The 25895-nt window shown below is 45.6% G+C and overlaps 1 protein-coding gene across 1 annotated transcript in view; it reads right to left on the reverse strand.

Moving 5' to 3' along the window:
- The window catches only part of ntf4 (neurotrophin 4), a gene marked incomplete at its 3' end in the record, with an annotated part of 31982 nt that extends 12518 nt beyond the window's left edge, over positions 1 to 19464 (reverse strand). The window contains exon 1 of the mRNA XM_079564788.1: positions 19436 to 19464. The remainder of the gene's footprint in view (positions 1 to 19435) is intronic.
- Between the last annotated feature and the right edge of the window lie 6431 nt (positions 19465 to 25895).

Raw genomic sequence — 25895 nt, forward strand, 5'->3', positions numbered from 1 at the left:
GGTGCCTTAACGGTACTTTTTCCGATACCTGTGTTATTTTAATTGAGTTAAAATAATGTGCAGGAAAAGTATGGTTCAGGAGGAAGTCCAAACATCAGAAAACAGGAGCAGCAGCGTCACCTGTGACTTCATGTTTTGAGCAGAATTCCCACTAAAGCCGTGATAAAAAGAGAGTTCGGACATTATTCCCTCCTGAGCTGCAGGAACAGACCAGATCCACATCAGGACCGTTTACTGAAGATAAACTTTTCTAAACTCACTGCGCTGTTCCACAGTGAAAGCTCCTCACACGTCACAGATCTGTTACATAGTGAGAGCGCTCACTCTGTCACTGACAAAGCACCAGAACTGTTCCACACATGGCTGATGCAGAGTGAGCCTCACCTTTTCCACAAACAATCTTTGATCCAAACGCTCCGGTGCAGCTGGAGTTTAAACAGCAGCAGTAACTTCAGGCTCTGCGGCTAAAGCTAAAGGTAAAGCTAAAGCTAAAGGTAAAGCCCATGTGTTTCTTGTTGTCACTGCTTTTCTATTTGTCTAAGAGTCTAGTTTCTTATTCAGTCCTGGTTTAGTCCTGGTTTTTAACCAGTTTACTGTAAGTCCTGGTTTAGTCCTGGTTTAGTCCTGGTTTAGTCCTGGTTTAGTCCACAGCTCTGCCATCTCTGATAATGACTGAAGTGTGAGTAAGTTACAGCTTTGCTTCTGCATTGGCGCTGAAGCTGCTCATGAGTTCAGGCTTTTTTAGACTCACTGCGGATCATTTATTGACGTTTGGAGAGAAAAAGTACCGAAAATTAGCACCGAAAAAAAAATAGTTTTCCGATACCGCCCCCTAAGGGAGCTTTTCGGTCGGTACCAAGTAGGTACTGTTTAACGGTACCCAGCCCTAACCACAGCACTGTCTGCAGAGACAACAGCAGCTGAGCCTCATTAGCACCGTGATCCTCAGAGGTGCCCTCACACTAACCACAGAGAGAGACTGAACTAACAGAGCTGTTGGCTTGTTGACTGTGAGGTCGACTGATCTGAAGCTCCAGGTGTGGAGATGGATGTTCTGTGCAGGACATGTCTCTGCTCTCGCCTCCTGCTCTCTCTGACCCTGAGCTCTGCAGGACCGGTGGGCGGGGCTCTGCAGGACCGGTGGGCGGGACTTTGAAAACACACAATGCTGTAATGTCCAGATTATGACTTTTCACAAGTTTTTGACTGTCATATTTTCACTTCTGTTCATCACAGATCTCCCAAAATCACACATCAGGTGTTTTAGAGGGTCTAGTTTCAGAGACGAGAACGACTTATTCAGAGCGTCATCTCCTCCTCAATACCAAGGCTCTTCTCACACTAATACAAATGTAAACCAGAGCTTATTATTTACAGTGAGATGATATTGTGAGTGACTCCTGGTGAGTGACTCCTGGTGAGTGACTCCAGGTGAGTGACTCCAGGTGAGTGACTCCAGGTGAGTGACTCCAGGTGAGTGACTCCAGGTGAGTGACTCCTGGTGAGTGACTCCAGGTGAGTGACTCCAGGTGAGTGACTCCAGGTGAGTGACTCCTGGTGAGTGACTCCTGGTGACTGACTCCTGGTGACTGACTCCTGGTGAGTGACTCCTGGTGAGTGACTCCTGGTGAGTGACTCCTGGTGAGTGACTCCTGGTGAGTGACTCCTGGTGAGTGACTCCAGGTGAGTGACTCCTGGTGAGTGACTCCTGGTGAGTGACTCCAGGTGAGTGACTCCTGGTGAGTGACTCCTGCTGAGTGACTCCAGGTGAGTGACTCCAGGTGAGTGACTCCCGGTGAGTGACTCCAGGTGAGTGACTCCTGGTGAGTGACTCCTGGTGAGTGACTCCTGGTGAGTGACTCCTGGTGAGTGATGAGTTCATCCTGACGTTCTCCTCTTTCCTTCACGAGTCAGTGAAGCTCCGGCTCTGATCTGCAGAATCGTCTCCAACAGGACGCTGTGAGAGCACGAGCGGCGCGTGGAGAGGAGCCCCGGGAGTTCAAACAGAAGGGCCTGATCCTGGAGCTGAGGGGGGGGGGGGGCTCCGCGGGGGGGCGGGACCGGGGTCAGAGGGCGAAACCCGGGGCCTGCTTCCAACACGGATCATGTGGACGCGTTATTTCAGTGCGGCGGATGAAAAGCTCAGGCAAAATGCAGACAGTCGGGATGGGGGTTGATGTGTTTTTGTCTGAATCGATGCCATTGGTAATTTCTCTTATCGATTGTTGTTGTTTGATATTTGGCACTGATGTCTCTCTCTTCCTCTTTTCTTATGGACGAGCTGGAAGGATTTCCTCGTCAGCGCCTCGGTGTTTCTGAATGATGCAGAAGCTCATGTTTCAGCACGTGCTTATTGTTTTGGTTCTTCAGCAGCTGCACGTTTATTCAGACGGACTCGGATCCGAACACAGCGCAGACTTTAGTTTGTCGCGCTGTAAAGGTTCAGCTCTCTCATTCATTCACTCCTGTTCACACGTGTTTGCCTGAATCGTTCAAAGTACCTCAGAAACAATGAAACACGTCCACCTCCCCTTTTAATTCAAATCTGATCTTTTCCATTTGAACAGCATGCTTCATAACATCATATACCAGGTTAATAAAGGTTGGAGGTTTTTGGACACAAAGCTTTTGAGGCTTATTATGAGCAGGATCAGATCTCACACATTTGTGTTCTGGATCTAAAATCTACCACAGCCTGGTCTTCAGCAGAGAAACCTTTACAAAGACACAGTGATTTCATGTGTTGGAGGATGTAACTGCACAGGTGTCTGCAGCCTGACTGCACAGGTGTCTGCAGTCTGACTGCACAGGTGTCTGCAGCCTGACTGCACAGGTGTCTGCAACCTGACTGCACAGGTGTCTGCAGCCTGACTGCACAGGTGTCTGCAGTCTGACTGCACAGGTGTCTGCAGTCTGACTGCACAGGTGTCTGCAGCCTGACTGCACAGGTGTCTGCAGCCGAACTGCACAGGTGTCTGCAGCCTGACTGCACAGGTGTCTGCAGCCGAACTGCACAGGTGTCTGCAGTCTGACTGCACAGGTGTCTGCAGCCTGACTGCACAGGTGTCTGCAGTCTGACTGCACAGGTGTCTGCAGTCTGACTGCACAGGTGTCTGCAGCCTGACTGCACAGGTGTCTGCAGTCTGACTGCACAGGTGTCTGCAGTCTGACTGCACAGGTGTCTGCAGTCTGACTGCACAGGTGTCTGCAGTCTGACTGCACAGGTGTCTGCAGCCTGACTGCACAGGTGTCTGCGGTCTGACTGCACAGGTGTCTGCAGTCTGACTGCACAGGTGTCTGCAGTCTGACTGCACAGGTGTCTGCAGTCTGACTGCACAGGTGTCTGCAGCCCTCAGTTTAGTGTAGTGATGATGACCTACATGCAGCAGTGCCATTAAATATTAATATTTAAACTCCATTCCCATCCCGAACAGAGAGAGACTAACGAAGACGAAACGATTGATTTTATTGATACGTCGATATGTTGTGTCTGCACGTCAGGAGCAGATGTGTAAGAAAGATGACAATCATCTGACAGCGGGCGATAAACGGTGTAAATGCCAAAGGAAATGTAACCACAGCATGACCATCACGCATCTACAAGAGCCTCCACATCAGCAGCATCGAAGGAAAGTAAACCAGCTCAAAGCAGGTCTGGAGAGTAACATTTCGATCGTGTTGTCCTAGTCATGTGACACGAGCCCTTTACTTATGTCGTTTTGTCACCACTGCCTGAAGAGAAGACGTCCAAATGTAGTTTGTTGTCGTTTCAGTTCCTCTGATGGTTCTCCAGTTCAGACCACAAAGCCACAAAGACAAACGTCAGTGAAATGGCCCATGTTTGTCTCTGACCTGACGTTCCCTGGAGATGAGAAGCTCTCGGTCTGAGCTCAGCCTGTTCAAACAGCGTCACACCTGAGCACCACAGTCACGTTCCCTCAGAGGCCAGAGGAGGGAGTGGCCTGACACAGAGGAGAACGTCCTGTAAAAACACCAGCGGCACCATGACCTCCAGCAACCACTCACTGCAGGCACTCTGACCCATTGTACGTGTTTTTAGTGGGAAACGGAGCAAACCTACATGGGGAGAACATGAAATCTCCACCGAAAGTATTTTGGGGATGAAAAAGCACAGCATGGGAGAGGTCAGGTCAGTGTGGGCGGGACACGGAGCTCCGCCTTCAACACGATGTGTCTGTGGAATGTCTGCTGCGCGTCTGAGTGATGTGAAAGATCTCACTGTTGTGTGAAACGTGGAGATAAGAAGCTGCTGAACAGATTTGAGATGATACGAAGTCGTCCATCTGTCAGTGAGCTGCTCTTCCCCCTGTTTCAGACGGAATCTGCTGAGTTTTGTCTTTCAAACGACCTCGGTCTGAAGAATCTTCTAAACAGGAAAGTCCTGATAAATCCGCCCTCTGCCCCTGATACAGCGCCCCCTGCTGTCACAGTTCAACACGGACACAGTAACAGTTTAGAAGCTTCACACGCAGCATTAAAGCGGTTGTTTGACTTCACAGCGAAGCGCCCTCTGTCCAAGTCTCATTTCTCTTTCTGCTGCTGGACCTTGTACCTGACAGATAACCTGCGTGTGCATTTATGGCTTGTTCGCGCTCCTGAGGTTCTTTCTTTTCCTCGCAGACTTTAAGGAGTGACGTCACAGACAGTTTGCTCCGCCCACTCTTCACCACTGAGCGGAGACAGAAGATAGGCACAGTTTTACCGATGATACAACTGTTTAAAAACAACTCCTATTTGAGTTCTTTTCATATTCCCCAAATCCTCTATTGCTGTAAAATGAAACGTGTGAATTCAATGTAAAAACTTGTGAAAAGTCACGATCTGGACATTTTATATATTATTGCATTTCTTTTCTTTTCTTTTCTTTTTTTTTTCTAGTCTGAGGGGGCGTGGTGATGTGAACAGCTGGAGCGTTTGACAAAGCAGAGCGGCTTCACATGGAAAGATCCAAACAGTTGAGATTTTAACATTTCTCTGAGTTTTTAAATGGTTAAAATCGATCCATGAACGACCGCAAACCAATCAAATCTGGCCCGCGCCTCATTTTCCATAAGTATATCTATTTTTTGGCATTATCCCGGCCGCGTTCGCGTTGCTCTGCGGTGCGTCCACGTCGGAATCGCGCTGCTTTTCGTAGCAGTGCCTGCAGCCTCGCCAGCGTCTCTCCTACAGCGCGGCTCAAATGAAAACATGGCTCTTTATGACGGTGTAAACTGAGTGAACAGGAGCTGATCGTTGGACGGACTGAAAGATTTTCTAAACCGAAGCACAAGGACAGTGTGCAGCGAGTTTTTGGACTTTTGTTTGGATTATCCCGCGCAGAAGCAGCTCTCTCCCCCCCCCGCGGCAGATGACCACATGTTTCCCCGTCGTCTTCATCGTTACAAAGGGCTTGACCAGCGACTGTCAGGTCAGAAACACCAGTTCAGTTGTGGATGTTTGTAAAGTGGACGATGTGAGTTTTGGATCAGTGTACTGCACCTGCAGCGCGTGTTTAACCGCTCAGTGCTAAAGCTGCTCTCTGGGCTCGTAGAATTAAACTGTTTCACCTACAGAGAGCTTAGAGTCTCAGCTTTCAAATGAGCCACAGCCTGTGTCCATAGCCATAACACAGAATACACTGTGGTGCTACAAATATCATGAAACATGGTCTGGCTTGTTGGCACTCGTGTTCAGAGCATGTTCTGGCTTTTGTCGGTGGTGCAGCTTAGTGTGTTTGTGTTTGTGCTGCATAAACTCTGCAAACTGACATCTGTGAGAGGAGTCTGTGTTTGAGAGGGAGGGTTTGTGACGTCCAGTGTTTGTGGGACAATAAGAAACGTGTGGTGAGGTCTTGGGTCAGAAAAGGTTTGGCACCTCTGATCTACAGTATCACCTTCCACAGACAGAGAAGTCACAAAATGACAATAAAAATGAGATTACAGATGATCACTTTAGAAAGACTCCCACATGTGGACCTCTACACAGTATCATCCTCCTGGTGTCACACGGGAAAACCCTCTGTAATGTTACTGTTTCTTGTTCCAGTCTGCTCTCACTCTGACGCTCCCGTAAACCGAACCTTCCCCGACTCTGCTCTTCTTCTTCTGAGCTTTGGCATCACAATGTGAAGCTAATCCGACCAGTCGAGCCTCGTCCGTCTGTCCGCGCTCGCCTTTATGGGCCGATAAAAGGCAGATGAAAGACGCTCAAGCCGCTCTTCCGGTTCTTATGATAACACTGAGGACGCAGCCGTACGAGCGCCATACGAGCGCCGTGACTCACGCCTCACCTGGTCCGACCGCCGCCAAAACAAACACACGCCCACACGCCACGGGACGGCCGGAAGCTTTCGGTCAACACGCTGCACAAACAGCCCTGACAGGAGACGGAGGGATCCACACGGGGCAGATGTAACACAGCTGCATGTTAGAGAATCACAGGCTGATGTTAACACAGCTCCATGTTAGAGAATCACAGGCTGATATTAACACTGCTCCATGTTAGAGAATCACAGGCTGATATTAACACAGCTCCATGTTAGAGAATCACAGACTGATATTAACACAGCTCCATGTTAGAGAATCACAGACTGATATTAACACAGCTCCACGTTAGAGAATCACAGACTGATATTAACACAGCTCCATGTTAGAGAATCACAGACTGATATTAACACAGCTCCATGTTAGAGAATCACAGGCTGATATTAACACAACTCCACGTTAGAGAATCACAGGCTGATATTAACACAACTCCATGTTAGAGAATCACAGGCTGATATTAACACAACTCCACGTTAGAGAATCACAGACTGATATTAACACAGCTCCATGTTAGAGAATCACAGACTGATATTAACACAGCTCCATGTTAGAGAATCACAGGCTGATATTAACACAGCTCCACGTTAGAGAATCACAGGCTGATATTAACACAGCTCCACGTTAGAGAATCACAGGCTGATATTAACACAGCTCCATGTTAGAGAATCACAGGCTGATATTAACACTGCTCCATGTTAGAGAATCACAGGCTGATATTAACACAGCTCCATGTTAGAGAATCACAGGCTGATATTAACACTGCTCCATGTTAGAGAATCACAGGCTGATATTAACACTGCTCCATGTTAGAGAATCACAGGCTGATATTAACACAGCTCCATGTTAGAGAATCACAGACTGATATTAACACAGCTCCACGTTAGAGAATCACAGACTGATATTAACACAGCTCCATGTTAGAGAATCACAGGCTGATATTAACACAACTCCACGTTAGAGAATCACAGACTGATATTAACACAGCTCCATGTTAGAGAATCACAGACTGATATTAACACAGCTCCATGTTAGAGAATCACAGACTGATATTAACACAGCTCCATGTTAGAGAATCACAGACTGATATTAACACAGCTCCATGTTAGAGAATCACAGGCTGATATTAACACAGCTCCACGTTAGAGAATCACAGGCTGATATTAACACAGCTCCATGTTAGAGAATCACAGGCTGATATTAACACTGCTCCATGTTAGAGAATCACAGGCTGATATTAACACTGCTCCATGTTAGAGAATCACAGACTGATATTAACACAGCTCCACGTTAGAGAATCACAGACTGATATTAACACAGCTCCACGTTAGAGAATCACAGGCTGATATTAACACAACTCCACGTTAGAGAATCACAGGCTGATATTAACACAGCTCCATGTTAGAGAATCACAGGCTGATATTAACACTGCTCCATGTTAGAGAATCACAGGCTGATATTAACACTGCTCCATGTTAGAGAATCACAGACTGATATTAACACAGCTCCACGTTAGAGAATCACAGACTGATATTAACACAGCTCCACGTTAGAGAATCACAGACTGATATTAACACAGCTCCATGTTAGAGAATCACAGGCTGATATTAACACAGCTCCATGTTAGAGAATCACAGGCTGATATTAACACAGCTCCATGTTAGAGAATCACAGACTGATATTAACACAGCTCCATGTTAGAGAATCACAGGCTGATATTAACCCCTTAACTCCCGCCTGAACTGAGAGGATCTTTTTCCTCACGTCATCTGATTTTTTTCCCATCATTTTTTGTTGGGTGTTCAACTCATTTTTGTCACATTTTTGTCATTTTTTGGCAATTTTTTATCAGATTTTTGTCATTTTCTTGTCACATTTTTGTCATTTTTTCGTCAATTTTTTGTCACTTTTTGTCAATGTTTTCTCACTTTTTTGTCACATTTCCATCATTGTTTTCGTCTCAGTTTTGTTGCTATTTTCACAGCTTTTTTCCAGAAGCTTTTGGATTGGGGTAAAGCCAAACTGGAGAAAATGTGCTCGGTTCGGGTGGGAGTTAAGGGGTTACCACAGCTCCACGTTAGAGGCTGCAGATATTAACGTCCTCTGCAAAAGGACAAGTATCTCTGCAGAGTCTTGGTCTGAAAGAAATCACTTTAATCTGACTGAGATTAAACATGTTTCAAGGCGAGACGCTGCAGGTGAACAGGATGAATAATAAAAAATTTAGAGATATCAATTTGAAACTTACAGAGCCCTGGAAGTGACATCAGACAAAACAAAATGTGGGGTGAAAGAAAAAAAATATGATTTTGAAGAAATATTAAACTATATTAAAAAAAAAAAAAAAAACACCACAAATTATCTCATTCCCCCGACATGATTATCTTGTTCCCCGAGATAATTTGTGGCGTAAAAAAAAAAAAAATCATACATTTTATTGTTTATATTCTCGGGGGAATGAGAACATTATAAAGAAATATAAAAAAAAATCACACATACATATATAGATATTGTATTATACCACAAATTATCTCGGGGGAATGAGATAATTATCTCGGGGGGTAAATGTTTTTTGAAGAGGTATAAAAAATCATATTTTTTTACCCCGAGATAATTATCTCGTACCCCCCAAGATAATTTGTTGTGTAAAAAAAAAAGAAAAGTACACATTTTTCACCCATTTTTTTTTCTTATATTCATTGAGAAAATTATCTCGGGGGAATGAGAGAATTATAAATGATTAATATTGTATATATTTTTAAAAGAAATATTTAAAAAAACATTATTTTTTTTACCCCGTGATAATTATCTTGTTCCCCCGAGATAGTTTGTGGTGTAAATTATACATTTTTATATTTCTTATTTTATTTATTATTATTATTTATTTTGTCTTTTTGTCTTCCAGGGCTCCGTAGAAACTATCAAACTGTACGATTCCCTCTGCAAGACTTCACTTGGTCAGAGCAATTTCATACTCAGGTTTGTGGAACTCTTTACCCACAGAACTTAAAATCATATCTGACTTTCAAATTTAAAGTCTCGGCTGAAAACAAAGCAAAGCTGCACTAATGTGTGAATCACATGAGTCTGTGTGTGTTTATATAGATTCTGTATTACTGTATTTTACTGCTGTGAAATGTGTAGAAACCAGGCTCAACCAGGGACAAAAAAAAATGATTTGTGAGAGTTTTTTCCAAAAGTCTCGTCTATAAGAAGAAGAAGAGCTTTCATGATGCATTTGTACAATGAGGGGAAACCAGAGGAAGCAGATACCAAACATGTGGGTATTTGTGAATGAACAAGCGTGAGAAAGACCAGGCAGCGCCGCCATGATGGAGTTATTTCCTGGAAAACCCTGGAGCGATTCTCAACAAGACGTCATGAAATAAACATCGTAAAGAGGAGCAAACCAGCTGAGAAGTCCCTGTTTCCACCTGCAGCGTCGCCTTCAAAGACCGAACCCTTTTGTTCTGGTTCCCGCTCTCCAGACACCCCCACTGGTCACTGTTTCTCTGATATTTCAAAGCCGGTGCAGGTTTCCACTTCAAACCCGGCTCTGGTCCGAGTTACAGCAGCCAAGTTTAATAAGAGCCTAATAACCTGCAGATTGGTTCCTCCTAATGCCTCACAGAAGCTTCGTAAGGCGGCTTCAGTTAGAGCTTCCTGGAGACGGAGCTTCATTATAGATTCTCTTTGTGTCACAACGACAAAACAACTGTTAGAGTTTACCTGAGGTCATGGGACGCAGAGTCACTGCACTGAGGGACTTTAAAGTTTTGGAGGATCAGGATGCGTTTACAATGACATCACGCATAGTTCTGGCGGCCATTTTGAATACCAAAGTAGAATTATGCAGCACAACAACAACAACATGTAACAATATCTCTACTCAGGAAGAAAATCAGGGTTCGCACAGATTTTCTTTTGAGGTTTTCCATGACTTTTCCATGACTTTTCCATGACTTTTCCATTACCCTTAACAACATTTCCAGGACCCCAATGCCATCATGTTTTAAGATTAGGCCGACTGTAGTCGAGACCAGAATACTAGAGAAAGATCAATGATACTGAGACCATGACCAGAGCGCCTCCTGACTGGGCTGCAAACTCGGGCTTTTTGAAAAAGGTGACAGCAGGCGTGTGCACGCTCCTGTGCACGTGCCATAGAGCAAGACTGAGCAAAAACAACTGGTGAATCACTGGGAAATGATAACAGTGTCACACACATTGCGGTCTGATATATTATTATGAATCAGCTTCTACACTGCTCACAAAAACTTAGGGCACACTCAAAAAACACATCCTAGATTAGGGCTGCACAATATATCGCGAAAAATATCGTATCGCGATATTAGCTGATTCAATATCCGTATCGCGAGAAGCCACAATATATCGCAACATCACCATAGCCTTCATCTGACTAAGATCGACCCATTTTTTTTTGCAAACTCAAACTCATGCATTGAAGTCATGTGTAGAAGTTCAGTTTTAGTTTAACATTTACTAGCTTTGTTACATTCTACCCTTGTTTTGGTCCTGATTGGGTGTTTTTTAAGTCTTCTTTTGACACAATTTGCTGAAAAAAATCGTTTTTAGTGAAATATCGCAATAATATCGTTATCGCGATATTGCACAGCAGTATCGCATATCGCAAGTCACTTCAATATCGTGCAGCCCTATCCTAGATGTCAATCAATTCGATTTTTCGGATTAAAATCTTTATTCATAGTGTAGGGCAATGTGTTGAGAACTAAATAACATAAGAATGATAAATGAAAATCAAAGTGACAAATCAACCCAGGGCCCACAGCACCAGCATATGGTCTTACAGTAGGTCTGAGGATCTCATCCCGGTCCCCAATGCCAGTCAGGGAACCTCTGGCTCGCACATGGAGGGCTGTGCGGCCTCCAGTGAAATGCCTCCCCAGACCATCACTGACCCACCACCAAACCGGTCATGCTGATGATGTTGCAGCAGCAGAACGTTCTCCAGGGCGTCTCCAGACTCTGTCACGTCTGTCACATGTGCTCAGGGTGAACCTGCTCTCATCCGTGAAGAGCACAGGGCACCATTGGCCAATCTGCCAATCGCTGTGTTCTCGGGCAAATGCCAATCGGGCTGCACGGTGTTGGGCAGGAAGCACCGGCCCAACGCCCTCATACCCCCCTCATACCCCCCTCATACCCCCCTCATACCACCCTCATGGAGTCGGTTCAGGTGGGAGTTAAGGGGTTAAAACGCCACACAAGCTGCAATAAACAGGAAATATAATGGAACCCAATATATTTCAGTAAAAAATCCAAAGAAAAAAGGCACAGACGATAAATACCGAGCCCAACAATGTATCGTTTATCTGTTACTGAACGAGTGACGGCTCCTGGTATCAGACCGATATCAGAGCCGATCAGGTGCTGGCTACAATTATCCGATACTGAACCGAAGCCAGTTTTAAAATCACATGTTTCTCAGACTTTACGTGGCTGAATTCATTCCTCACATTTCTGTTTCCTCCCAGCTCTTCACGAGGACGAGTTTCCGGCCACGTCTCAGGGTCACTGTCACAGAAACGCTACAAACCCTGCTGCAGCTTCAGGGGACTGATACAAATGTTGTGGAACCAGATACACAGTGTTTTATTCCCAGAGTTTACAATCCACTAAACGCTTCAGTACTTTCACAGGAACTCGACATCCACAGCAGAGTTTTATGTGAAAAAATAAAAAAGAGGGAACTTCTGATATTAAAAAAACAATCAAACCCAATGAGTAAAGACCGATGTATAATTTGGAGCCAGCTCTATTATTTATTAAAGAGCAAAAATAAATCAAATATACTGAAGGATAAAATACGGATGATGTTTTTGAGACTTTTACTGCCTTGTTTTTGGGAGGGTTCACAGATCAGTAAATCAGGCTGGGAATGAGATCGTCATGTCCAAGAAGTTAGGAGTGCGTAGGAGCGGAAGCGGAAAAGTTGTGGAACGAAAGCCTCATTTTGAGTAAACAAGAAACAAGACTGATAAGGGTTTTTCTAAGGCCGATGCCGATATTTTGGGATGTTTTTGACAGATATTTTTGGCCGATTTTTCCAAATGTCTGGTCTATAAACCTGTAAAAGACAATACTTGGCCGCTCCAGCACTGGACGGTTTTGTTTTATTACTGTAGGTGATCCAATCATGTCCCAGCTTTGATTCGTTGTCGTTAGCATTAGCATATTCTTACCTTTTATTAATTAGAAAATAATAATAATAAATAAATCGTACCAATTTTTTCATATTTTCTTTTTCCTTGATTTAAAAAAAAAAAAATCTATTTATTTATTTTTCCCCCCTAAATATCTTCACATTTTCTCACATTTTATTCCCCAATTTTTACCCCAATCTGCCCCAAATTTTCACATTATTTCCTACATTTTTCCAGTGTTTCCCAAATTTACCCCAGTAAATTTACTTATCTACATATACATGTTTGAAAACTAGGCCTTTCAGATGTTATTGTTGATGTGTTTTTTTTTTTTTATCTGTCTATATAGTGTACAGTTTTCTGTGATTTGTCTGGGTTTCGAGACGTGTGGCATGGGGGTGGGGGTGGGGGGCGAACAGGGTGGAGGGAACGGGTGAAAAAGGGAAAAAAAAACAAAAAACATGTTGTGTGTGTTAATGCAGGCTAGCTGATACCATAGAAATGCACTAGCTTAGCACTAGCCTAGCACCACGAAACTCTTCAAACATAAGAACTGCGTTAATTAAAGAAAACAATATCTCCAGAAATCAGCAACGCTCTGGATAACTAGGAAATGAGGCCCTATGTCAAAAATCCTGAAATATCCCTTTAACCTCTTAACTCCCGCCTGAACCGAGAGCATTTTCTCCAGTTCAGCTTTACCCAAATCCTGTAGGCCAGTGTAACGCCTCATTTGAAAGCTAAGACCTACAAAACTAAATTGATCTTTTTCCTCACGTCATTAGATTTTTTTTCATCACTTTTTTTGTTGGGCAGACACATTTTCGTGACACTTTTGTCACTTTTTCGTCACATTTTTCGATTTTTAGTTGTCAAATTCTTATCACTTTTGTGTCAATTTTTTGTCCATTTTTCACATTTTCATCCTTGTTTTCATCTCAGTTTTGCTGCTATTTTCACACCTTTTTTCCAGAAGCTTTTGGATTGGGGTAAAGCTCGGTTCAGGTGGGAGTTAAGGGGTTAAGACAAACACTTGACGAGCCTGTGTTCAACAAGAGATACAAAAGTTTCAATGGAAAGTCCGTGGGAGCCATTTCCTCACGGCTACAGGGAGAATCACAACAAGACCTCCATCTCTAATTGTACTGTATATGATTATTTCACAGCTCACCTCACTCGGGTAAGTTCTAACAGGAAAAGTTTTCGTTTTGTGTATTCTGCAGTGAGCTCAGACCTCCCAGTCTCTGTAACTCGGGCCATTAGGGGCATGTTCCCTCAGGCGTTCTCAGGTGAGAGCACAAAGATAAGTAAAAGTGGAGACATGGAAACATTAAGTAACCATAATTACCCGGGTTATCTCACGGGGCGCCTCCTCTGAGCTGCAGGCCGCCGCGCACATGAGTAACACGCGTGACGTAGGCGTGACTCACGTGTGGAGAGCGCTCGGAGTTTGTTACATGTGAAACTGCATTCCTCTGGCTCTGGTTGTTTCAGCGCGACACGCAGCCAGGAGCTACTGTGCGGAATGTTCTCTTTTCTTACTCCTGGTGTATTTACTATTTAACCGGTGACACACTTCCTGTCTGTTCTACACACCCAGAAGATGAACAAAGAATGATCTTATCTCTTATCTTAGTGACTAAACACTAATAATAGTTTTCAAGGCAAAGTGGTTTAAGTACTTTGTGCAATAACACATAGACTTGTCTTTTAGCCGAACACAACAAAGACAAAGTTTGGGAACCACCGGCCGATCAACGATAATAATAATTAACCTCTTACCACCCGCCTAAACCAAATGCATTCTGTCCTGTTTGGCTGTTATATAGGCCTGTGTAGCACCTCATTTGAAAGCTAAGACCCACAAAACTGATCTTTTTCCTCGCATTGTTGCTGTGTTGTGTCACCTTCTTGTTTTTTTGTTTATTGTTTTTTTTTTAATTCTTTTTGTCACAATTTTGTGGAATTTTTGTCACATTTTTGTTGAGTTTTTGTAATTTTTTTGTTGAATTTTTGTCACTTTATTTAATTTTTGTCATTTTTTTGTTTCATTTTTGTCATTTTTTGTTGAATTTGTTGAATTTTTGTCACATTTTTGGTGAATTTTTGTCATTTTTGGTTGAGTTTTTTGTCACTTTTTGTTGAATTTTTGTTTATTTTTTGTCATTTTTTTGTTGAATTTTTGTCACATTTTTATTTTTTGTCTTTTTTTTTGTTTTTGTTGAATTTTTGTCACATTTTTGTCACATTTTTTTTGTTGAGTTTTTGTCACTTTTTGTTGAATTTTTGTCACATTTTTGTCACATTTTTTTTGTTGAGTTTTTGTCACTTTTTGTTGAATTTTTGTTGAATTGTCATTTTCAATGACAATTGAAAATTTTCATTTTTTTTTTAATTTTTGTCTTTTTTTTAGTTTTTGTTGAATTTTTGTCAGTTTTTTGTTGAATTTTTATTGAATTTTTGTTTAATTTTTGTTTAATTTTTGTCACTTTTTGTTGAATTTTTGTCACATTTTTGTCACATTTTTGTTGAATTTTTGTCACTTTTTTGTTGAGTTTTTGTCACTTTTTTGTTGCGTTTACATCCTTGTTTTCTTCTCATTTTTTGTGGCTGTTTTGGTGCTTTATTCCCAAGAAGCTTTTTGATTAGGGTAAAGCCACACTGGAGAAAATGGAATCCGTTCAGGTGGGAGTTAAGAGGTTAAGATTTCATGTTGTAAATAATGGACTCGTCTCTGCCTGTCGCGATAACAAAATCTGAAGCTCGATCTCGAGGCTCGAAATATATCACGATAAACAATAATGACGACGCCGCAGAAACAAACTTCCTGTGTCTAATGTGATATAAACGAGCCTTAAAGGAGCAGGCCACAGTTCTTCCAGACTGAGATATGTTCTTACCTGAGCTTAGACGAGTTGATGTGTACCTGTCTGGTCTTTGTGTGTGCGCTCAGTCACGCAAAATGACCAAAGATGTTGTTAGAAGCGACCGAGCTCTTCCACGGGCACAAAGACCAGACAGGTACGGATCAACTCGTCTAAGCTCAGGTAAGAGTAGGGCTGGATACCACTACTTTAACGATACCTGCTTTTCAGTACCGGTGCCTTAACGGTACTTTTTTCGATACCTGTGTTATTTTAATTGAGTTAAAATAATGTGTATAAAAAGTATCGTTCAGGAGGAAGATCAAACACGGCACATCAGAAAACAGGAGCAGCAGCGTCACCTGGAACCTTTTGAGCAGAATTCCCACTAAAGCCGTGATAAAAAGAGAGTTCGGACATTATTCCCTCCTGAGCTGCAGGAACAGACCAGATCCACATCAGGACCGTTTACTGAAGATAAACTTTTCTAAACTCACTGAGCTGTTGGACAGTGAAAGCTCCTCACACGTCACAGATCTGTTACATAGTGAGAGCGCTCACTCTGTCACTGACAAAGCACCATAACTGTTCCAAACATGGCTAATGCAGAGTGAGCCTCACCTTTTCCAGAGACAATCTTTGATCCCAAACGCTCCGGTGCAGCTGGAGTTTAAACAACAGCAGTAACTTCAGGCTCTGCGGCCAAAGCTAAAGCTAAAGCTAAAGCTAAAGCTAAAGCTAAAGCTAAAGGTGAAGCTAAAGCTAAAGGTGAAGCTAAAGCTAAAGGTAAAGCCCATGTGTTTCTTGTTGTCAGTGTTTTTCTATTTGTCTAAGAGTCTAGTTTCTTATTCAGTCCAGGTTTTTAACCAGTTTACTTAAGTCCTGGTTTAGTCCTGGTTTAGTCCTGGTTTAGTCCTGGCTCAGACCGCGGCTCTGCCATCTCTGATAATGACTGAAGTGTGAGTAAGTTACAGCTTTGCTTCTGCATTTGTGCTGAAGCTGCTCATGAGTTCAGGCTTTTTTAGACTCACTGTGGATCATTTATTGACGTTTGGAGAGAAAAAGTACCGAAAATTAGCACACAAAAAAAAAGTTTTTCGATACCGCCCCCTACCGGAGCTTTTCGGTCGGTACCAAGTAGGAACTGTTTAACGGTTCCCAGCCCTAGGTAAGAATGGATGCACTGATTCAATGCCGATATCGTACATCGGAGCCGATACTGTAAAAAACGATATCGGATATTGGCTACAAATATCTGATCCCAGCTTTATCTCGGCAGATACTCAAACCCCCAGGATCTGCAGGGCCGGATTTAAGTAAAATGAGCCCCGGGGCTAAAGTTTCTTTCAGAGCCCCCCCATAATCAATCAATATTTATTTATATAACATATACTCTGTACATATACTGTCTGTCTGTCTGTCGGATTTCTCTCTACAATGAAAGGAGAAATTAATTACTTTTAAAACATAGTTGTTTGAAATAATGACAAATTTGTGGAAAAAAAAACTGGTGGGGGGACTCATTTAAAAGGGGGGTCTGGGGGTCCTCCCTCAGAGATCTTTTTTATTTTAATGGTGCATTTTAACATAGTTTTTTCCCAGTGTCAACTCAATGAAAATGACTCAGAACTTGTTCAGAACTTGTTCAGACCTAGTGTAGTCCTAGCTTAGTCCTGGTTTAGTCCTGACTTAGTCCTGACTTAGTCCTGGTTTAGTCCTGACTTAGTCCTGGTTTAGTCCTGACTTAGTCCTGGTTTAGTCCTGGTTTAGTCCTGACTTAGTCCTGGTTTAGTCCTGGTTTAGTCCTGGTTTAGTCCTGGTTTAGTCCTGGTTTAGTCCTGGTTTAGTCCTGGTTTAGTCCTGGTTTAGTGAGGGAGTATGCAAAGAGAAAGGGAACTAGTTTACAGCATTTTTCTCCGTATGCCCCGGGGCCCTTCAACCTGCTGGGCCCATAAATCCGGCCTTGAGTATCGGCATCGGAAGCTACAAAGCTGGATCGGTGCATCTCCAGTACAAAACATAAAGTCCTACATCACAAAAATGGGGAAATGTTTCTACGGAGCCCAAAGCTGTACCGTTTGTGTGTCATGTATTGAGCGGTAAGTGGATTTCCGTGGTTACCGTGACGGCCCTACATGTCCCCGTGCACATTTAAACACGTCTCGCATCAACACTCGGGAGAAGACTGAAAAATGAGCTGCTACACAAGAATCCCATGCATTTCTGAACACGTTTGTAGAGCCCTAGACTACAGGGTGAGCAGCTTCGCACATGAAACGAGACGGACATCACACACAACACATTTAAGTTACAGTTTGAGCTTCATGGCAGCTCGTTATGAGGGTTGATCTTACTTTTGGGGAGACGTAAGAGTAGGAGAAGTTTCATTTGGAGCTTTCCTGGGCCTAAAATGCTGCCATTGTGGCCCCAGCTGTCAACAACCGCAGACCTGTGCAGATGGCTTCAGTAAAGAACTCCCGTCTATCCACACGCAAGGCAGCAAACCCCAAAATGTGCACAAAAGCTTTAGCCAATTTAGCTTTGGAAAGTTTAGTTTTGTTTGTTTAACCTCTTAACTCCAGCCTGGACAAAGAAGATCTTTTTCCTCACGTCAGCAGATTTTTTTTTCTCCATTTTTGTTGCTGGGTGTTCAACTCATTTTTGTAGCTTTTTTGTCTTTTTTTGGTCATTTATTGTCTAATTTTTGTCATTTTTTCGTCAATTTTTTTTAATCACATTTATGTCATTTTTTTGGTCATTTTTTAAAATCACATTTATGTCATTTTTTTGTGAAATTTTTGTCATTTTTTTGTCACATTTTTATCAAATTTTTGTCATTTTTTTTGTCACATTTTGTCACATTTTTGTCTTTTTTTGTCACATTTTTGTAATTTTTTTGTCAAATTTTTATCACATTTTTGTCACATTTTTCCCTTTTTTTGTCACATTTTTGTAATTTTTTTGTCAAATTTCTATCACATTTTTGTCATTTTTTTGTCACATTTTTGTCATTTTTTTCTTCACATTTTTGTCATTTTTTGGTCACATTTTTTAATTTTTTTGGTCAATTTTTTTATCACATTTTGGTGATTTTTTGGTAATTTTTTTTATCACATTTATGTCATTTTTTTGTATTTTTTTGTCAAATTTTTGTATTTTTTTTGTCACATTTTTATCACATTTTGTCCCATTTTTGTCATTTTTTTCGTCATTTTTTTAAATCACATTTTTGTCATTTTTTGGTCAAATTTTTGGTCATTTTTTTGACGATTTCTTGTGACATTTTTGTGACACTTTTGCCACTTTTTCATCAATTTTTCGTCATATTTATGTCATTTTTTTGTAATTTTTGGTAATTTATTGTCACTTTTTTTTTTTGTCACATTTTGTCACATTATTGTCATTTTTTGGTCACATTTTATCACATTTATGTCATTTTTTTGTATTTTTTTGTCAATTTTTTATCACATTTTTTCACATTTTTGTAATTTTTTTGTCACGTTTTTATCACATTTTGTCACATTATTGTCATTTTTTGGGTCATTTTTTGTCACATTTTTGTCCATTTTTTTCGTCCATTTTTTAATCACATTTTTTTTCATTTTTTGGTCAAATTTGTGGTCATTTTTCGACAATTTCTTGTGACATTTTTGTGACACTTCTGCCACTTTTTCATCAATTTTTCGTCACTTTTTTGCCAATGTTTTCTCACTTTTTTGTCCCATTTCCATCATTGTTTTCGTCTCAGTTTTGTCGCTATTTCCAACCCTTTTCCCCAGAAGCTTTTTGCACTGGGGTTTAGCCAAACTGCAGAAACTATGCTCGGTTCAGGTGGGGAGTTAAGGCGTTAAGACCCTGACATGACACCAGATGTTTGACTTTGCTGTAGTGGCGCGTTTGCAAAAGCCACACACGCAAGGAAGTAGAGTGTGAGAAGTTAAACAAGTTCCAAGAAAAGTCCACACAGCGGAGTTATAAACAGTCTCCCGCCTCCAGCGCAAACACGGAGGTTCGTTTACGCCGGACTGTGCCATGTCCGTGCGCAATGCGGCCCGTGTCTTACCGTTTAGGAGAGATTCGGACCCCGCTTCCTTCCAGCTGACACATTGAGCACAGAGTCCCGGCGCCGAGCTCGCCTTCAAAACCCCGCACAAATATTCACACGAGAGCGCGCACGAGAGGGCAGTTCATTTCTTTCTCCTCCTGAGGGTCCGTGACATCGCGTGTGCGCCCTGATATTCCACCGAGGCGCCGAGGCGAGTTATAAAAAAGAGTCCGCCGTGTGCGCGCAAAAGCCTCTCCAAAGTGGGACGGAGGGCGACATGTGGCGAGGGGGGGGGGGGGGAACTCCGCGAGGAAAAAAAACTCAAGAGAAAAAGTGGTGGAGAAGTTTGATTCCGCAGAGGTGAGAGAGCCGTATTCCGTGGGGTAAATCCCTCCTCGGCGTTTGGGGGAAAGTGGTGCGCGAGCGGCGGGAGCGGACAGGGCAAGTAAAAGCGAGATCCGCCTGGGACGCGTAAAAGGCGAGCGGGCGTTCAAGCGGGCGCGAGCGAACAGCGCGGACGCAGGAAGTCGCTTTCAAAATAAGACGGTCCGCGGTGAAAGGCGGATCGTGCGGGTTTTAGCGTGAAGGGGACGTCGGTCTGACTTCCGGTGTGAGCGAAAATGACCTGACTTTGAAGTTGGAGCTAACACCTGCCGTTTATGCAAATTCGGAGACTTTACGCAAAAAAGGTAGATTGTTTGAATACGCCTTTTCCTAATTCATCGTGTGATTAGTTGACTTCTTTACCGAGCGCATTGGCTCATTTGAAAGCTAAGACCTACAAAAGTGATTGGAACTTTTTGTCGCCGCATCTTTAACACATTTTGTCTGTTTTTTTCACCCCTTAACTCCCACCTGAAGCTTTACCCCAATCCAAAAGCTTCTGGAAAAAAAAGGTGTGAAAATAGCGACAAAACTGAGACGGAAACAAGGATGGAAATGTGACAAAAGTGAGAAAAAACGGACGAAAAAGTGACAAAAAATGGACAAAAATGTGAAAGAAAGTGAGAAAAATTTGACCAAAAATTGAGCAAAAATTGACAAAAAAGCGATAATAATTTGACGAAAAAGTGACAAAAAAGTGACAAAAAAATGACAAAAAATGACAAAAATGTGACAAAATATGACAAAAAATGACAAAAATGTGAAAAAATGCTTCAAAAAAATTTTGAAAAATGTGATTGACAAAATGGACAAAAAAGTGATAATAATTCGACAAAAAATGGACAAAAAAAAATCGAAAAAGTGACAAAAAAGTCACGAAAATGTGACAAAAATGAGATGACTGCCCAACAAAAAAAGTGATGAAAAAAAATCTGATGATGTGAGGAAAAAGATCAATTTAGTTTTGTAGATCTTAGCTTTCAAATGAGGTGTTACACTGGCCTTCAGGATTTGGGTAAAGCTGAACTGGAGAAAATGCTCTCAGTTCAGGCGGGAGTTAAGAGGTTAAATCTCTTTTCTTTTTTGTTGCTTTCTCCAATCCTTTTTTGTCGTGTTCTTGTCAGATTTTCCTCCTGGGTGCAGCTGAGGTCTGCGGCGAGGTCTTCTACAGGAACCACCACCTTAACGTGGTGGAGGGGTTTGAGCGCCCGAATGATCCTGGAGCTCTGTTGTCGGGGGCTTCATGCCCCTGTAGGGTCTCCCAGGGCAAACAGGTCCTATAGGTGACGGGTCAGACAAAGAGTGGGTCAGAAGCCCCTTATGAGAGACCAACAGGCCCGGTCCTTCTGTGGACCCACCACCTGCAGGAGGAGCCATAAGGGGCTGGTGCCATTTGGGCAGCTCCAACAACTGCCTCCACGATCCGGCAACGGACAAGTGGAAGAGGATGGATGGATGGATGGATGGATGGATGGATGGATGGATGGATGGATGGATGGATCCACAAATAACATGGTCTACACTGAAACAGCTGAGACGTGAGCCCTGTTCCTTTCACTGTCAGTGGCTCTGGTGAAACACACTGCAGATCAAAACTGAAAGTATAATAACATCAGGCGCAGCTGCAGCTCATGGACCTGCTTTGTCTTTCTCCGCCTGATTCTGGCTTTTCCCGGGACGAAAAAAAACGTTCAATCTGACATTTATATTTGTATTTTGATTGCTGCTAGCAAAACAGATGAGGAAAACACAGCAAAGTCTTCTGATTTGGCTGAAATATACTTTTCTTAATTCCACATTCCGGAATCACCTTCTCGGTCGTCGAGGCGCCTGCCTTGGACCGTCACCCCGTCCTCTCTGCACCCGACCCCTATGGCTCCCTCTGCGGGTCCACCGGAAAAAGGGAGTCCTCGCCTCAAGTGGAGGAGTTCAAGTATCTCAGGGCCCCACAGAACAGCTGGAGGAGGTGTCGCCTCAGGGCCCACAGAACAGCTGGAGGAGGTGTCACCTCAGGGTCTACAGAACAGCTGGAGGAGGTGTGGCCTCAGGGTCCCACAGAACAGCTGGAGGAGGTGTCGCCTCAGGGCCCACAGAACAGCTGGAGGAGGTGTGGCCTCAGGGTCCCACAGAACAGCTGGAGGAGGTGTCGCCTCAGGGTCTACAGAACAGCTGGAGGAGGTGTGGCCTCAGGGTCCCCACAGAACAGCTGGAGGAGGTGTCGCCTCAGGGTCCCACAGAACAGCTGGAGGAGGTGTGGCCTCAGGGTCTACAGAACAGCTGGAGGAGGTGTGGCCTCAGGGTCCCCACAGAACAGCTGGAGGAGGTGTGGCCTCAGGGTCCCACAGAACAGCTGGAGGAGGTGTGGCCTCAGGGCCCCACAGAACAGCTGGAGGAGGTGTCGCCTCAGGGCCCACAGAACAGCTGGAGGAGGTGTCGCCTCAGGGCCCCACAGAACAGCTGGAGGAGGTGTCGCCTCAGGGTCCCACAGAACAGCTGGAGGAGGTGTCGCCTCAGGGTCCCACAGAACAGCTGGAGGAGGTGTCGCCTCAGGTCCTCACAGAACAGCTGGAGGAGGTGTGGCCTCAGGGTCTACAGAACAGCTGGAGGAGGTGTGGCCTCAGGGTCCCACAGAACAGCTGGAGGAGGTGTGGCCTCAGGGCCCACAGAACAGCTGGAGGAGGTGTGGCCTCAGGGCCCCACAGAACAGCTGGAGGAGGTGTCGCCTCAGGGCCCCACAGAACAGCTGGAGGAGGTGTCGCCTCAGGGTCCCACAGAACAGCTGGAGGAGGTGTCGCCTCAGGGTCCTCACAGAACAGCTGGAGGAGGTGTGGCCTCAGGGTCCCTAAAGAACAGCTGGAGGAGGTGTCGCCTCAGGGCCCCACAGAACAGCTGGAGGAGGTGTGGCCTCAGGGTCCACAGAACAGCTGGAGGAGGTGTCGCCTCAGGGTCCCACAGAACAGCTGGAGGAGGTGTCGCCTCAAGGTCCTCACAGAACAGCTGGAGGAGGTGTCGCCTCAGGGTCCCACAGAACAGCTGGAGGAGGTGTCGCCTCAGGTCCTCACAGAACAGCTGGAGGAGGTGTGGCCTCAGGGTCTACAGAACAGCTGGAGGAGGTGTGGCCTCAGGGTCTCACAGAACAGCTGGAGGAGGTGTGGCCTCAGGGTCTCACAGAACAGCTGGAGGAGGTGTGGCCTCAGGGTCTCACAGAACAGCTGGAGGAGGTGTGGCCTCAGGGTCTCACAGAACAGCTGGAGGAGGTGTCGCCTCAGGGTCCCCACAGAACAGCTGGAGGAGGTGTGGCCTCAAGGTCCTCACAGAACAGCTGGAGGAGGTGTCGCCTCAGGGTCCCCACAGAACAGCTGGAGGAGGTGTGGCCTCAGGGTCTCACAGAACAGCTGGAGGAGGTGTGGCCTCAGGGTCTCACAGAACAGCTGGAGGAGGTGTCGCCTCAGGGTCCACAGAACAGCTGGAGGAGGTGTGGCCTCAGGGTCCACAGAACAGCTGGAGGAGGTGTCGCCTCAGGGTCCTCACAGAACAGCTGGAGGAGGTGTGGCCTCAGGGTCCTCACAGAACAGCTGGAGGAGGTGTCGCCTCAGGGTCCCACAGAACAGCTGGAGGAGGTGTCGCCTCAGGGTCCCACAGAACAGCTGGAGGAGGTGTCGCCTCAGGGTCCCACAGAACAGCTGGAGGAGGTGTCGCCTCAGGGTCCTCACAGAACAGCTGGAGGAGGTGTCGCCTCAGGGTCCCACAGAACAGCTGGAGGAGGTGTCGCCTCAGGGTCCTCACAGAACAGCTGGAGGAGGTGTGGCCTCAGGGTCTCACAGAACAGCTGGAGGAGGTGTGGCCTCAGGGTCTCACAGAACAGCTGGAGGAGGTGTGGCCTCAGGGTCCCACAGAACAGCTGGAGGAGGTGTGGCCTCAGGGTCCCACAGAACAGCTGGAGGAGGTGTGGCCTCAGGGTCTCACAGAACAGCTGGAGGAGGTGTGGCCTCAGGGTCTCACAGAACAGCTGGAGGAGGTGTGGCCTCAGGGTCCTCACAGAACAGCTGGAGGAGGTGTCGCCTCAGGGTCCCACAGAACAGCTGGAGGAGGTGTGGCCTCAGGGTCTCACAGAACAGCTGGAGGAGGTGTGGCCTCAGGGTCTCACAGAACAGCTGGAGGAGGTGTCGCCTCAGGGTCCCCACAGAACAGCTGGAGGAGGTGTCGCCTCAGGGTCCCACAGAACAGCTGGAGCAGGTGTCGCCTCAGGGTCCCACAGAACAGCTGGAGGAGGTGTCGCCTCAGGGTCCCCACAGAACAGCTGGAGGAGGTGTCGCCTCAGGGTCCCACAGAACAGCTGGAGGAGGTGTCGCCTCAGGGTCCACAGAACAGCTGGAGGAGGTGTCGCCTCAGGGTCCCACAGAACAGCTGGAGCAGGTGTTGCCTCAGGGTCCCACAGAACAGCTGGAGCAGGTGTCGCCTCAGGGTCCCACAGAACAGCTGGAGGAGGTGTCGCCTCAGGGTCCCACAGAACAGCTGGAGGAGGTGTCGCCTCAGGGTCCACAGAACAGCTGGAGGAGGTGTCGCCTCAGGGTCCCCACAGAACAGCTGGAGGAGGTGTCGCCTCAGGGTCCCACAGAACAGCTGGAGGAGGTGTCGCCTCAGGGTCCCCACAGAACAGCTGGAGGAGGTGTCGCCTCAGGGTCCCACAGAACAGCTGGAGGAGGTGTCGCCTCAGGGTCCCACAGAACAGCTGGAGGAGGTGTCGCCTCAGGGTCCCACAGAACAGCTGGAGGAGGTGTGCGTGGATCTGGAAGTCAGACTGTCAGACCGCTGCCTCCATGACCCAGCCCCGGATAAATCTGAAGAAAATAATGGATGGATAGAAATGTTTATTAACCCTTTGGACTCGGGGGGTCTTCCTGTCTATGGCACAAGCAGGGGGGCAGTTCAAGGGTCAAAGGTCGGGAGGCACTGGTCAAATCTAGCAGGTTTATACATTGTCTTTGTGTGAACTGGGACCTTTAACATTGATTGAATTATGTTCCTTTTCCCCAAAGCCTTTCTGCTCATTGTGCTGAATGAAGATCACGTTTTCTCCTGTAATCCCCGAGTCATTCCGTGCCTCCTCTCGGCCGTCGTGCGATTCCTCATCCGGGCCGTTGATCCGTCGGATCAGTGCGTTGCTCCGAGGCTCCGACGGGGCGATCCGCGTCTCAAACTCATGACCTCATGGCTTCTCGCGGGTGTCTGTTTTCAGCCGCGCACTCGATACTCCGCGCTCCGGCTGGATCTGTTTCAACCACGACAGGCATGTTCGATGAGGCAACAGGCGTCGGGCCCCGGCGTCTCTGCAGAACCCACCGCGGGGCCTGCCCCGCAGAACGCACCGCGGGGCCTGCCCCGCAGAACGCACCGCGGGGCCTGCCCCGCAGATGGACCGCGGGGCCTGCCCCGCAGAACGCACCGCGGGGCCTGCCCCGCAGAACGCACCGCGGGGCCTGCCCCGCAGAACGCACCGCGGGGCCTGCCCCGCAGAACGCACCGCGGGGCCTGCCCCGCAGAACGCACCGCGGGGCCTGCCCCGCAGAACGCACCGCGGGGCCTGCCCTGCAGAACCCACCGCGGGGCCTGCCCCGCAGATGGACCGCGGGGCCTGCCCTGCAGACGGGGAGGTACACATGCAAGGAGAGATTTGTCAATAAAAGAAAACTTATTAAGGTCTCGTCATGTTTTAGTCACGACTGTTTCTAGCTCGTCATCATTACGTCATCGTCCTGTAAAAAAGGTGCATCAACAATGAGTCACCTCTGATTCCCCACTTTAGCTGAGCACGTTTTCTCCTTTCAGCTGTACCCAAATCTATAAGCTTCTTGAATGGAGCTTACAGCCTATAGGCCAGAGGGACGCCTCATTTGAAAGCTAAGACCTACAAAACTCATCTATGGTTGTTCCTCGTGTTGATGTAACTTTATTTGTCACTCTTTTGATGCTTTTTTGCTGTGTTTGAATGTTCATGCTGTATATCAGGGGCCGATTTTCTTTATTGTAAATAGTCTCAGGGCCAGATCTGACAATTTTAGCCAAAATTAAAGCCGCACTTTCTACCAGTGTC

Source organism: Gobius niger (genome assembly GCF_951799975.1).
Source record: "Gobius niger genome assembly, chromosome: 10".
NCBI lineage: Eukaryota > Metazoa > Chordata > Actinopteri > Gobiiformes > Gobiidae > Gobius > Gobius niger.